Raw genomic sequence first — 14636 nt, 5'->3', positions numbered from 1 at the left:
GGTGTTTTCCCACCACTAATATTTTGGTCACACTGATCGGAGAATTCGCTGGATCGGACTTGCGCGATCGGCTCGCTGTGTTTTTTGTTTTCATTTCGGTTTTCGGTTTTGTTTCGCGCGCGTTGTTTTGTTATTGTTATTTGTTATATTGTGTTTTGCTGCTGGCACGCATTGCAAACTGCGTAAGACCACGGCAACAACGGCATCAGGAACAGAAAGAAATCTTTGCAAGTTGCGTGTCGTCACACATCGGCGCAGCGGAGCGCAGACGCAACAGCGCAGCCGCAGAGCAACAAAAGCAACGGTAATAGCAACAGCGTTCGACAAGTTTGTGCAAGTTGCGCGCGCGCGTTGCAGGTGCTTTGTAAATACAGTTTGGCTTCAATTAACAATTATCAGTGGAGAAAACAGAGCTAACTAAATCAAAAAACAAATTAATAATTTAATGAACAATTAAAAACGAATAATTTGGCAAATTATACAAAAATATGTGAAATTTTCCTTGCTAATTACAACACAATTTACACATTTAGAGCAAAATATAATTAAACTAATAAAATATAAAGTGATGAAATTAATTAAAACAATTGGTGATTGAGTTAATGTGAAGGGAAATTTTTAACTGTAAACAAAAAGAGCTGCACGCCTCTTATATATTTTTTATTAATTTTTTCTGGTTGTTTCCAAGTGTTTATCGGGGTTTTATTTATTTGTTTCAAGAATCAAATGGAGTTCGAGTTCGACAAAACAAGGAATTAATTGGAATCTCGTTTATCCAAGCTGAGGTAAGTCATTTTTATTCATGTTTAATTATGTTGCGACACGTTCGCTGAGAACTTTCACTGGACAACGAATCAGAAGGTGGGGAAGGGGCAGAAAATATGAGCCACCTTTTTATGGATTGCAGCAGTTTTCGGATTGCATTTCATTTATTTTCAATTTGGTTCGGCTTTTGGGTTTCTTTTTTTCGGATTTAATTTCAAGTCGTGTAGAAATTTCCGGATTATTATTTCAACGTCCGTTTACCTGCCGCCACCTGCGTAGATACCACCTTGGTTCCTCTGTCTCTTTGCAGAGAATGTCGTAATCTATTGAAGTATGGGAATTAATCGTTCTTTAAACGCAATGTTTATTGATTAATGCGTCTTTCTGGGTTGTTTTTGTTGTTAGCAACAAAAATGTGGGAATATTTTTGTAGAATGCATTTTAATGCACTTCATCCCTGTCCCTTTTCTATTCGCCTTCCTTCCTCTATTTCCTCCCTCTTCCTGCTTTTGCTGCTGCTTCTGCTCATGCAAATTTTTCGGGTCGTTGCAGCAGGTTTATTGTTGCTGCCATCTCCCTTCCTCTCACGCTCCAATGGCTAGCGAGCACACAGGTAGGCCAGGGGGGTGGGGTGTGTGTCAAGAGGGTGAGGAGTTGAATAAAAAGGACCAGGTAAGCGATCGGTGAGAGCGAAAGACGGAGGAGAGCAGCAGCTGCTCTTTACCTTTGCCTTTTGTTTGGCTCAGCTTTTCTGCTTCTTCAACGCTGCTTCCTGTCGGCACAGTGGGACGAATATATACATATGTGCATGAAAAAATAATAATAACTTACTTGAAACGGGCTGTGTCAGCAAAAAAAAATAAATCTGAATCATCGTTGCTAGACATATGGACATTTGTTTCCAATTTTACAAAGAACATAAGTATTTACTATTTTCATAAACAATTCTTCTAATATTATTTCTCTATTTTGTTCAATGCTATTCCTTTGAGTTCGATTTATTTGTTCTAAGGTTTTCCCACCTTTGGCACGGCACCCACGGTGCTATTTTGGTGGTGCTGATTACCTGGCTCACGCTTCTTCTTCTTCGTTTTCTTCTTCTTCAGCCGCTGTGATTTGCTGGCCTCGTTATTGTTGTTTATTTTTTTTTCTTATATTTTTCCACTTCTTTCGCATTTGCTTTTATTGCTCAAATGTGTCTCGACAGGCGGTTTTTCTGTTTTTCTTTTATATAAGATATATGTGTGTATCTATGTATGTATTTGTTCACCATTTGTTGTCTGTTTTTTAGTGCACTTTGTGGGGCTTCACTTTAGTTGGCTAAGCAGAACTATGAAAGAGAAGCTAACAAAAGGGAGGAGAAGAATTAAGCTGCAGTTGGCCTTCAACTAAACTTTTAACTTTAACTTTATCTCGAGTCGAAAATGCATTTCAATGTGTTGAGCTTGTTGTTAGCTTGTTAGCTCGTTTGTTATTTGTTTTTATTTTAAACTAATTGAAAAGCTTTTCAAGCGCACTGCCCAAAAATTATCTGGAATTTTTGTATTAAATTTAAAATATTAATATTTTGATGTAACCATTTTTTCAGAGCTCTCTTTAATTATATTTACTTATTTATTATATGTACATAATATCTTAAATGACAAATACAAAATCTATTTTATAATAGCATCCGTCAGATAATTTTTTCTTTGTGGCAGGCTTATCGCCTTCACACGAGCTGGGAAAATAGAAATGGAAACTGAAAGTGGAATTGATAAGCGAAAATGGGTGACAAGTTGAATGGGTTACTAAACTAAGCTGTCCGACGAAAGAGAATGTAGAGGAGCACACAGAGAGACAGAGAGAGTGAGAAAAGGAGTGGGAGAAGGGGATCAGAGCCGGGGTCAAAGCTTAGTCACTTCATTGCTGACATTCTCTTTGGCCGTCTCTTTCGAGGGAGTCATAAATATTTAGTGTTTGTCTTTTGTATCTGCATTTTCTTTTCGCCTTGCTCAGTATTTTAATACCCTGCAACATTTGGGTGTACCAAATTATATTAATAATTTAAAATTAAAATTACAATCAAAGAGTATTGCATTGTATTTACCAAATATTACCAAAGTTTATTTAAAGTTAGGGATAATCTTACTTTTCTTTATAAATAAGAAATACTCTCAGGAATAGTACTTCCGTTAATGGGTATCAGATACTGGACTCTGTGTTTGCTGAACCTTTGACCTTGATTGTATATCGGAGTTGTTGTCACGGAGTGATTCAATCGCCTGCTCGCTTCACAATAGTGATCGTGCTGGCGCCTATCAATGTTCTCCCCCTCATGTAATGCCATTTGTGAGCTTTTATACCACAACGTTGTGATTGCTCAGAGGCCACTGATAAGTTTATATTTCAATAATAATAATAACAACAACATTGGTGTATCACTAACAGAAGAACAACGGACGAACTGCAGGAATAATAAATTCCAGGTTTTCGGACCCAGATCGGGGGCAAACCCCATGGGATTACGTCGGCTTATCTTTTATTGTTCCGAAAGCGCGGCTTAGCGACAGGTAGGTGGAAGCGAGACACAGTACAGAACAAACATTTTAAGGTAGAAATACAGACAAAAATAAACAAAAAACAAAACAAAAAAACGAAAACATAAAAATGTTAGCCCGTACCGAAAACAGTTTTTAGCCAAAATCAAGCCACTGGGGAGTGCTAGAGGCAGAGGATGCAGGGGACAGAGGGGGTCATAAGGGAAGGAATGTTACTAGGCTGGTAAAAAATAAAACGAAATATGTATAAAAATACAAACAACACTGCAACGAATTTAATGGGGATTTCAGTCGTAACAAAATGTAGATATTTTATTTTGTTTTTTTCTTTACAAAAATAGTAGTACTTAAATTACAAAAATCGCACTATAATTTTTAGAGAAATGCGTAATGTAAAAAAATAAAATATTATACAAGCGTATTTGCCAATATATTTAATAATATATTACTAAATGAATGCACTAAAACTTTACAGGCTCCTTAATTACACCGTTTCCCCTCCAATAATTACTTTGTAATAGTTAGTATTAAATTAAATTGAAAAAATGTTGGATACACTTAAACTTACATAAGAAAAGTATAAATTAAGAAGGAAGCAACACACACAAAAGTTGGCTAGAAGAGTTGGGAAATGGAAAATGTACAAAACTAAAAGCCGGATGGATTAAATTGGGATTTATGCCCAAACGCACTCGTGGCATATGTAATACACCCCTCTCCCTATTTTTAGGGACTCGCCCTAGTCGTCGCCTCGTTGTTATTTTTTTTTTTATTATTTCACCTGCTTCCTTGTGGGGCTCGCCCATTATTTTTTGTTCTGTTGTCGAGGGCGGGCAGATAAAAATGTTGAAACAATAACCAAGGTAATTCCCAGGAGGCATCGCCTGGATGCCAGGATATAACTGCCAGCCAGCCCAACTACGTGCCTTTTCGGGGGGAAGTGGGCTTTTAAACCCGAGATTTGGAGCATTTGCAGGTTTTTTTTTTTTTTTTTTTTTTTTAGCGTTTTTTGTTTCGTTACGTTCTTGTTGAGCTGGACGAGTTATCCTAAGCAAAGTGTTGTACATTTTCTGCCATCGCCCATATGGAAATTGCATTTCCGGGGTGCCTTCGGGTACAGGCGGGAAAAGCCTCGGCGCAAGGAGATGGTTGCATATGCACTTTTTATGTAAGTCAGCAAATTGACTCTGCTTTCCGCACATTTTCCTGCAATGTGACTGGGCTAGAATTTTTCGGCTGGTGGGTAAAAATGGAGAAAGATAGCAGAATAAAACAACAACAAAAGCCCAAACCAGAGTGTAGGAGGAGGCTTAAAAGAAAGGATGTTGGTATGGAATGTGCTTTAAGAGATTTTCCCCACTACAGATTTATTTCAGTTGCATTCTCGAAAATATAAAGTTACAGTAGAGATTGTGGGACTTTGCCTAGAGTTTTTCGATAACTAGCGTATACATAAAATATAATCATGATTGCGGTTCCATTAACCAAAATTATAAATTATTATTCCCTTGGAGTGTGAAAAGCTGCGGATAAACAAACCAGCCAGTGGCTTTTCCACCAGATTTTTTGTGTGTGTTTAATATCGTATGTGTTATGAATTAATTTCGACCACTTGCAATAATGAGATGAAAAAACGATTTTGTGGCGGTTGCTGTTGTTGTTGCTGTGGAGCTGTGCCACCAAATTGGAATTCCAATTAAATGGGGCTGGACTTGGATTGCGACTGGGAATGGGAAAATTGCATTAAAATCCCCGCTCAGCTCTGTGCGACATGATTCAATCAAACTGGAAAAATGAATTGTTTGCGGGAAACGGAAAAAAAACCAGCAGCACCAGAAAAATAAACCACAATAACGGAGACGCGCCGATAATATGATATGTGTCTGCAAATAATACTGGATGTGGAGTAAATGTTGCATAATGCTAGGAAATCACTAATCAAATAGGGTTGGGGCTGGAAAGTAGGAAGTTAAATGTCACGATACTAAGGCGAAATGATGCCAAAGATGCATAATGGCGGAGGAGCTATAGGATGGCCTTGTCACCGGCCCGTACCCCCCACGGCTGCTCCCAATTAACCCTATCAATTGAGCAGAAAAAAAGGAGAATTTAAATACCCACGATGCTCAGGCAATCATCGGATGCATTTTGTAGCTCGCAAATTAACATGTTTTGCGCGCTCTGCCAACGCATCTACAACTAAATGCTACAGGTATCCAGTTGCTTGTTACCTGTTCCACGTGCACCTGGCCGCGTAGCAAGGAGTGGGCTTTAGAAGGAGTTGAAAGTGCCGTAAGTCCGCGAAGGAGGGTGTTTAATGTATTTAAGTTTGCGAGCTTTTCAAATATTTATTTAATGTTTCTTTTTTATAAAAGTCCCCTTAAATATATCAGAAATATATTCAGACGTTCTTTTATATAATATATACTTATTTTTGAATACTTGCAAGTAGTACAGATTGTTTAATTTAGAAGAAAATACCAATTATTCTCTGTAAAAATTTGGATACTAATTTAATAAAACATTAAGCTATTTTTTTCGATTGTTCCAGTAAAGGGAAAATGTTTCTTTATTTGTATTTATTTTTTAATATCTACTTGGTGATTTACTTTGAAAGCGAACAAACAAAATGTTTGTCAAAATGAAATGAAACATGCCCGCGACGAGAGGAAAACAGGATACAAGAGGACAGAAGGCGGACATAAAGCCCATGCCACAAAACCGACTCTGGCTCTTCGAGCACTCCGACATCCAACTGTAATTGAAGTTGAAACAGTTGAGCCAGTAAATTGTGTGCTATATAACACGACAACAGCCACAACAACAGCGGAAAAAATGAGGAAATATGCAAGTGCTCAACATGCTATAGCAGGGGAATCCCAGGGGAGGAGGTCATGGAGGTCAGGGCACAGAGAGAAATTGAAATACATTTTTAAGAAACTATAAATATGTCCATTATCCAAATCGATCTATTTAAATGGGAATTCTAGTTTAAGTCCTGGAGCCCCTATTTAAGAACTTCCCCATTTAACTTTATTTCGCTCAAAAGTTGAATGTTATTAACACATATTTATTAATTTTTCGCTGAGTGCACACATGTGACATGATGTCCGTTGGTTTCAAATAAAAAACTACTCTTCTCCTTTGCCGCTCTTTGCCTCGTGCCAAAAAAGATGGCAAAGGATATATACATAGGGGGAATTAAGAAAATACTAGGGTAAGAGATATCAAAACCCCTTAATCGTCCCTTCTGTGAGATGTCCAACTGTCAATCCGCAGACAAGTGTAGGTCAATGCAAATTATGAGAATCGAGAGCAATGGCTACAGAAGCGAAATCCAAGACAGCTGACAGACTGACAGCCGAGAGAGTCGTTCGGATATACTGGGGGTGACAAACACGACACATTTTGCAGGAGGTCACCACTTGAGGGGATGAGCCCCAAACTGAAAGCAAAAATAATAAATTAAATGTCAAACGGATATCGGCTATCGACCAAACGGATTTGTTGGCAATATAAAATGAAATATACAGGTGAAAAGTTGAGGAAAATGTGGGAAAATGTTATACACAGATGTCTCTTTTAATACGATTTATTTATAATTAAAGCAAGATTTAAATTGTGCAATCAATGTGATATAATAAGTATAAATAAATAGGCTATAATATAATTGAAACTATTTTTTTTAAGAGACATAAAACTAGTTGGACAACTTTAAGATATCCCCAAGCTGGCCTTCACTAAGGTAGTAGCTACTATCATCTGGGCCAACTTGAGCTGACAAAGAAGCCAAAATAAGAGACACAAGCTGGCAGAGATTTACTGCCCAGCCACTGACCCAGGCTGACACAAATCTTCCATTTGGAAATTGCCCAACCCTCCTCCTTCTCGTTGTTATTTATTTAATTTAAAATTTTTCAATGTTGCAATTGTTTGTCGTCTGGTTTGAAGATTTGACAATGCAAACGAAGCGATAAGCGGGAAAAAAAAAGAAAAATGTCAGAGAGTAGCGAAACCCACAAACCGAAACCGAAAACTGAACCCACAAAGAGAACGAGAGCACAGAAAAGTGTGTGTTTGGTTCAATTCCATTTATCATTTACGCATGATAAGCCCGATAAGCGTTTGTACCTCGCCTGTTTTCCCTTTTCCCCCGCCAATTTTCCCCGATAAGCTGGCGGCAAAACTCTTGCCAATGTATCTCTCGAGCATTTGTATCTGAAACTGTATCTGTCTCTGCATCTGAATCTGCTTATTGTCATCTGAGAGAATTCGTAATGCGTGAACTGGACCTCAACTGGAAATATCGTATTTGTTTTGCGGAAAAGTTCTTTGCCACTGGAAAAGTTTTCTGAAACCGTATGTTTCTTTGGGCTTTCTTTTGTTTTTTTCTTTCTCTTATTTTGTTTATATTTTCCTTTTTGTGTTAAACAGTTTTTCGACACTTGTGGTTACTAGAAATGAACTCCACTTACTGCGAGATTAATAACTTTAGGTAATAGCTAAGTTTGATTGATTATAGCATCTAGTAAAATAAAGTCAACGTATAAACGTATATATATATATATATATATATATATATATATAAATATATAAATATATATATGTTTTGTTTATAAAACTATTCAAAAAACTGTGAATAATTGTGCATCTTTAAATTAACTTATTCATATAGAGAAATATTGCCTATCGATATTTAATCTAAAATTAAAATATTTAAAAAGCAATTAAATAACATTAAATAAAAGTAAATACCAAAAATGTTTTCAGTGAAATCTTTATTATTTAATTTTATTAATATTTTAATAATATCACCAGCTTATAGTGTATTTTTAGCACAAGCTTTGTCATTTTTCTTTATCAATTATATTATTTATTTAGTGTCTTACTGATTCCACTTGTAATCCACAAAACAAAATTGCAACATGTTCATTGATAAAGTAACTCAACAGAATAATAAATAAAAACTAAGCACTCCCGATAACGACAGTATTGGTAGCTTAATGATTGATTGCTTGACTTGGCTTGCTTGTAATCGATAATCCTATCGCTTAATTTTACAATTAATTAATAAGTACTTGCTTGTTTTTTTTTAATATTTAAAATGTTATTTTTCTCAATTTTCACTTAATTTCCCTTTTCTTTTCCCTTGGTTTAAATTTTTTTTACTACCCATTTTTGTGTTCTGCTGCATTGAACCGTATGAATTACCTTGATTTTGTGGGTTAGTTTTCGGTGTGGCTTCGCCCGAGATGCGCTGGGGTTCACTTTCGTTAACCCACCCCAAACCCTCACTTCACCCACAAAACTTGGCCGCTTAACCCCTTTTTGAACCCTGGGGCTACAAAGAGAGATTACGTTTCGGGGCCCTATGCGTATGGTTGTTGGTGTTGTTGTGGCTCTGCCTGTCTCGCTTCAGGTGTTTATTTTGCAATATACAACTATAGCTGTTATGTATGTATGTGTATAGCATACGGCTTTTTTTTTTTTTTGCTCGTTCGTTGCTCGTTACGCTTCAGTTTGGAAAATCACGCTTTATTGCATTTCAAACCCGATTTGCTATGGCCCATGACCAGGGCTACTGGCCGAGGGGAGTCTGGGGAGGGGAGGTCTTGAAAAGTTCCCACACCGCTCGCAAAACAAATAATAATAATAATAAAAAAATAATAATAAAATAATCTACAATAAAAAAACAACAACTTTTCTTAGCTTTTCTATATTATTGTCGTCATATTTAATTAAATTTAATTGTTTCAATTTAAAAGCTACATTGAAATGGATTTTTGGCATAGATATTTTTTATTTTATAATTTATCAAGATTTTTTCTTTTAAAAAATTGACGAAATTAACGAAAATTAATTTTACAGACTCTCATTTAAATCTTTTGTTTTAGTTTTAAAGTTAACTCAATTCGTTGTAAAATATATTTTTATTTGAAAAAGTGTAACCCTAAATTTTTGGAATTATTTGAATAATTAATGTAAACATAAATTTTAAATCAGAAACAACAGATTTCAGTGTCTGTCTCGATGGCTTGCATGAATCTAAAATCCCCAGTTCTTCCCCATAAAAAATCAACAAAAACAACTTTCGGCTAAGTTCGCAAACAGAAATGATAAAAAATATAGCAAAATCAATTTACACACCAAATGCGTAAAAATCACCAACTTTCCATAATTACTTTAATAGCCAACGACTTCGACTTGGCCGGCCGTTTTTCGTGTCTATGCTCCCTTTTTTTTATTTTGTTGTTTTTTTATGTTTTTTTTTTTTTTTTTTTTTTTTGTTAAACAATTAAAAGTCAATTTAACCATGGGCGGGGGTATCTCCTCTACCTTCAACGTGACTCACTAGGACGGCAGAAAAACTAAAGCTAAAAATAATTATACGAAACTCAGCAAAAATGACTAAACGATGAAGTTTCTGCCGGCTCCTCGTGCTCTATCTTCTCCCTTCTGCCCTCCATTTCCTCCTCCTCCCGCCCCTTGTACTTCTTTTACTTATTTTCGTTGCTTTTGTCTTTGTTTTGGGTGCGTGTGTGTTGAGGGGTTCATGAACCTATCGAGTGTTTATCAATTATTATGGCAGATTTGTTGTTGGCTTGTTTGTGTCGGCGGCGAGTTTTATTTGCTTGGTCCACAGTGAAGACTGTTTTAAGGGAGACCTACTACTGAAATTTCGAAATGTATTTAAAGTTCATTTAATTAACTATAAGGGGAATATAATTTTGGCATATTAAACTCTTAAAATGAAACACAATTACATCTTAATTTTGTATACAAAATTCCCTAAGAAATTTTGGTGTAACATACTTTTAGTTACAATTTTTAAATGATTTTAAATGCACATTTGTACAAAAAATCACTCTAGGTACACTGAATCTTACACTGTTCCCCTCAAGAAATCAAACTTTTTATGGCAATCAGGGGAAAACAGAGCAGAAAAAATAGGGAGAGGTATTCAAGAAACAAAAAGGGGTGAATGGAAAAATGGAAAAGGGGAGAAAAAAAAGGGAGTACGGGAGCAAAAATCCGAACACAAACTCGATTTGCGCACCAAATTGACTGTAAAATGTGCAATCTGCAAGTTAATAATCGCCATACGAATGGGCCTGCACAGAGCAACAAAAACAAACTACAGAAAAAAAAAATTTGCAATAAAAACCAGCAACAATCAGACGAAAGCCGACAAAAACAGGCCAATTAAAGCCACAATAGTTGTGGACGTATACGTAATATTTCGAAAATTTCAACAACAACAAAAAAAAAAGGGGGGGGGGGACAAAACATAACTAAATAAGCCGAAACATAAACAACAATATCAGCAACATGTACGACAGCAGCAACAACAATTGCAACAACAGTGCATCAGTCAAGCGGCAAAAACACTTGAAAATATTTTTTTCAAGCCAAGGCTTTTGCAGGCAAGCTGACTTTTGAGAGTGTACTCCCCAATACACTGCGTTGCATTAGAGTAGTTCAATGTTCTGGCAAATAATTTGTTGGGTATAAGTTTTAGTTTAAGCAATACAGCCTCTCAAAAGCGTTGGTGTCTCACACACAAGAACTTAACGATCTCAACAACAACTAAAAACAATTCAACAACAATTTAACAACTCAACACCAACTTAATAACAACTTAACAAAAAACTTTACAATAGATGGGAACATTTTTAAATACAAAATTTTATTTTATTTATATATATAGCTATTTTATTTATGGATTTTATATTTCTTTTTATTTTTACCAACTTAAGTTAGGCTATAAATATGACTCATACCTTCCGCATGGCAAACGAATCTGAAGTGGCGGCCGTTGAAAAAGAAGCAACGATAAAACATCATAAAGTCTCCGAGGGAAGAGAGCAAATAATGGGCTATATTACAAGAAGCAAAAATAAAAAATAATATAATTTTGTTTGCATTGTTGCAAGTAGAAAACGAGGAATATGAAATGAGCCAAATGAGTACATGAGTCATATTCTTCTAACAGCTGATGAAATAGGACCTGAAAAAACGAAAAGATAAATTAAATTATAAAACGAATTCATTTTTAAGAGATTTTCTATTTAATTTTTAACTATTAGAATTAAACAATTTTTGTCTCATTTCCTGACCTCTAAAATGTCTATTAAGGGTTCATTATAAACAAAGACTATGTCCCTCAAGGATGTCTGTTATATGGTATCTTCTAGTTTAATATCTTTGTGTGCTGAGAGATAATCCTGGGAAGATTCAGTAGCTTTCCTTGGTTTCTTTCCTTTTCAATCTCCTGCTCCTTCTCCTCCTCCTTTATTGGGGCGTAGGCAATTACCGTTGATTAATGCTTAAAGAGAAGGGAGAGACGTGTAGGGGAAAGGAGAAAGGAGGAGCATAGCAGAGACTTGCAGGCTCCAAAGAAAGTAACGCTTGTAATTATTTCTCCATTGATTGGGGTCTCGGTTTTTTTTCCACCCAATTCCTTTGGTTTTTTCTGTTTTCGGGGGGAGTTCTTTTTTTTATTGTCGTTGGCCAATCTTTGGTAGTTAAGGCTCTGCTCCATCTCTGTCCTCCTTGTGTGTAGTATGTTCCCTGTCCTTTTTACTCCACTTTGTCGGCTGCTTCTTGCCTGCAAATGATGCTGTAATTTATTTGCCTTTGTCATTGCACTTGGTCCGGGTCTTAAGTTGGCCTTCTCCTAGTCTCCTTGCTCGTGCTCCTCCTCGTCTTGGTACTCCCTTCCATTTGCCATCTTCCATCTTTTTGGCCACTTGTGGCAGTTTTGTTTGGCGGATCCTCGGAGCTGACTGCGAATGGCTGCTCATAAATTTCTGCTGCTTGCATTTGCGTATGTTGGCCATCGTTGGCGCAGCTGCTGCTTCTTTGGCTGTCCCATACACTGGAAAAAACAGATAAATGGAAGTCAGAGACAGTCCTAAAATCTATTTAATAAAACTCCTAAGGCAAATGATATTTTTTGATTTTTTTTTAAGATTATTTACCCAGCAGCAATTAAAAAAATTATTTTTAAAAATAGTTTTTATGGATATTATTTTTTTTCTGTTCATATCAGACTCCCCCTCTTTAGTCTTCCTTTACCATGTAATTTATGTGCGGATTTTTATGGTTTGTTAGGTTTTGCAGCCATAATCCAACCTATCCACTCTAGGATCTGCTCCTCCTCGTCGCCGACTTATTGAACACTTGCAACATCATGTTTTGCCTCCCCTTTTCCACGCCCCTAAATTCTTTTATACTTATTTATTTGTTGTTTTCCTTTTCCTTCCTTTGTAGTGGCTTTGTTCCGGTTTCATTAACTCCCTGCATTTTGTTAGTTCATTTGTTGTTTAAAGCTAGCTTCTTATATATAAATTTATTATATATTTTATTTATATATTATTATATATTTTATATTTAAACCACATTTATACATTCTAATTCTTTTTTTTTCTTTTGCAGCGTTCTCAAATTTTGAAAACAGGAGAATACATTGTTCTTAAGGTATCCTAGGTAAGTAAGTTTTTAATTTCTATTTATTATATGATATAAATATATAAAACATTACTATAAAGATTTTCCCTACATTTATACAAAGTTTCTGCGTGGTTTAGCTTTTTTCTATCTTTTATAGCAAGAGTTTTCGTAAATCAATTTCAATTTCGTTTACTCCAAACAAATACTTATTTTCCCTATGAATTTTCTCGCAATTCCTCTTTTGGCTATATGCAAATCGAGTTGAAAAGATATAGCTCCATCGCCGTATTCCATTTAATATTCCATTGCATTTTGTGTCGCCTTCCGTCATCTTTTTTTGAAGAAATTTTGTGTTAATTTCTGCGTTTGGCTTCGCGCCAAATCGTTTATTCAGTTTATTTGCCTTTCGATGCATCTTTGCGCTCTCCCTTGGTATTTATTTTCTTTTATTTACTCTTTTATTTACTCTTTTATTTCCTCTTTTTTTTTTTTTTATTTAATTGTGTTAAAATTCGCGCTGCCAAAATGGTTTTGTTCTTTTAGCTTTTTAGCTGAAGAATTCTTTTTTTTTCTTTATTACTATTTTGCCGTCTTGTATTTGCCACACGTGACCGAAATTAGCGTCGAACTTTGGGCGGGGGTCTCAATGAAATTGACTTTAATGTTTTGGCACGGGAATAGTTGAAAAAACTGACAACTTTCATCTTTTTTTGGCAGAGAATTATATTGTTTTATATAATTTTAATAATAAATGTAAGGAGGGTTTTAGCTTAGATTCAGCCGCTTTCTTTGTACAACTAATAGAAATATTATAATCATAAAGCTCACTAGTTCAAAGGGATTTTTATATCCGAGGTTTGCTTAGTTAGTAAGTCTTTTATTCTTTTATAAACTCGACTGTACAATTTCAAATAAAATCAACTAAAGACTTGCCCTCGGATTCAATACAATTCAATGGGAAAAAGACGACTTTTCGTGACAGGCACTTGCTAAGCCCGTCCGCTCCGCGAGGTTACTTATTAACTTTTATGGACTATATATAAAGCGCAATTTTTCCCATTTTCAACAAGCCGCAAGCCGAAGCGGCAACCGAACTGAACTCATCGCAGGCTAAGTGGCTAGGGAAGGGGAAAACCAGTCCGAAAAGAAAAAAAAAAGGGGGGAAAATATATGGTAGCTAAAAAGCAAATGCAAGTGCCCAAAACTTAAGCCGAAACTAAACCAGACGAGGAGAGTCGCATTTCTTTGGCCATAGCAATTTACCAAATATGTACCTTTCACTTTGAAAATCGTAAAATGTCACAAACTGTTCAATAAAAACACAAATGACAATAAAAAATTCGATAAACAAGCGGTGGAAAATGGCAGACTCGAACTCGAACTCGAACTCTTGAAGTCCAGAGTAAAACTCAGAGTCAAACACAGGCATTGGCCAACAACAACCACGAAGACAACAATGCAAGCCATTGCATAAATTATTGTAAATTTATGCGAAAATTACAGCAACAACTGTGGCAGCAAACGACAAACGTCAGCAACGGGAATCGAAGATTTAAGGCGGCCTTTTGGCCAACAAGTAGAAACAGGCAAATACTCTGCAAAAAATGGGCCAATTAAAAAAAGAATGTATTAAGGAATTAAATATTTAGGAAAACTACTTAATAAGTTCTACAAAAATTGTTTTTATGGAAAAAAAAAGGTCTTAAACCTAATATGTTGAAGGAAGTATGTTGATCTAAAATGTAAACGGATATATAACCAATTATATTTAATTTCAAAAAGCTTACAGCTTACACTTTGTGCTTGTGCAAGCTTAAAAATTAATAAAAATGTAAATAGAGAGAGCTAAGAAATTAAGAAAAAGACAGAAATATTGAG

The 14636-nt window shown here is 35.7% G+C and overlaps 1 protein-coding gene across 2 annotated transcripts in view; it reads left to right on the top strand.

The window, feature by feature from the left end:
- The first annotated feature begins 44 nt into the window (after positions 1 to 44).
- RhoU overlaps positions 45 to 14636 on the top strand; it is a 50589-nt gene continuing 35997 nt past the window's right edge. The window contains exons 1-3 of one of the 2 annotated variants that reach the window (XM_017174748.3): positions 45 to 304; positions 721 to 785; positions 12744 to 12794. The gene's annotated coding sequence lies outside the window, so the exon portion shown is untranslated. Of the gene's footprint in view, positions 786 to 12743; positions 12795 to 14636 lie in introns of both variants that reach the window. The other variant, XM_070288187.1, reaches the window with a different exon arrangement.

The sequence above is a fragment of the Drosophila kikkawai genome, chromosome X (assembly GCF_030179895.1).
Source record: "Drosophila kikkawai strain 14028-0561.14 chromosome X, DkikHiC1v2, whole genome shotgun sequence".
NCBI lineage: Eukaryota > Metazoa > Arthropoda > Insecta > Diptera > Drosophilidae > Drosophila > Drosophila kikkawai.
This window is presented reverse-complemented; position numbering and strand designations above follow the sequence as displayed.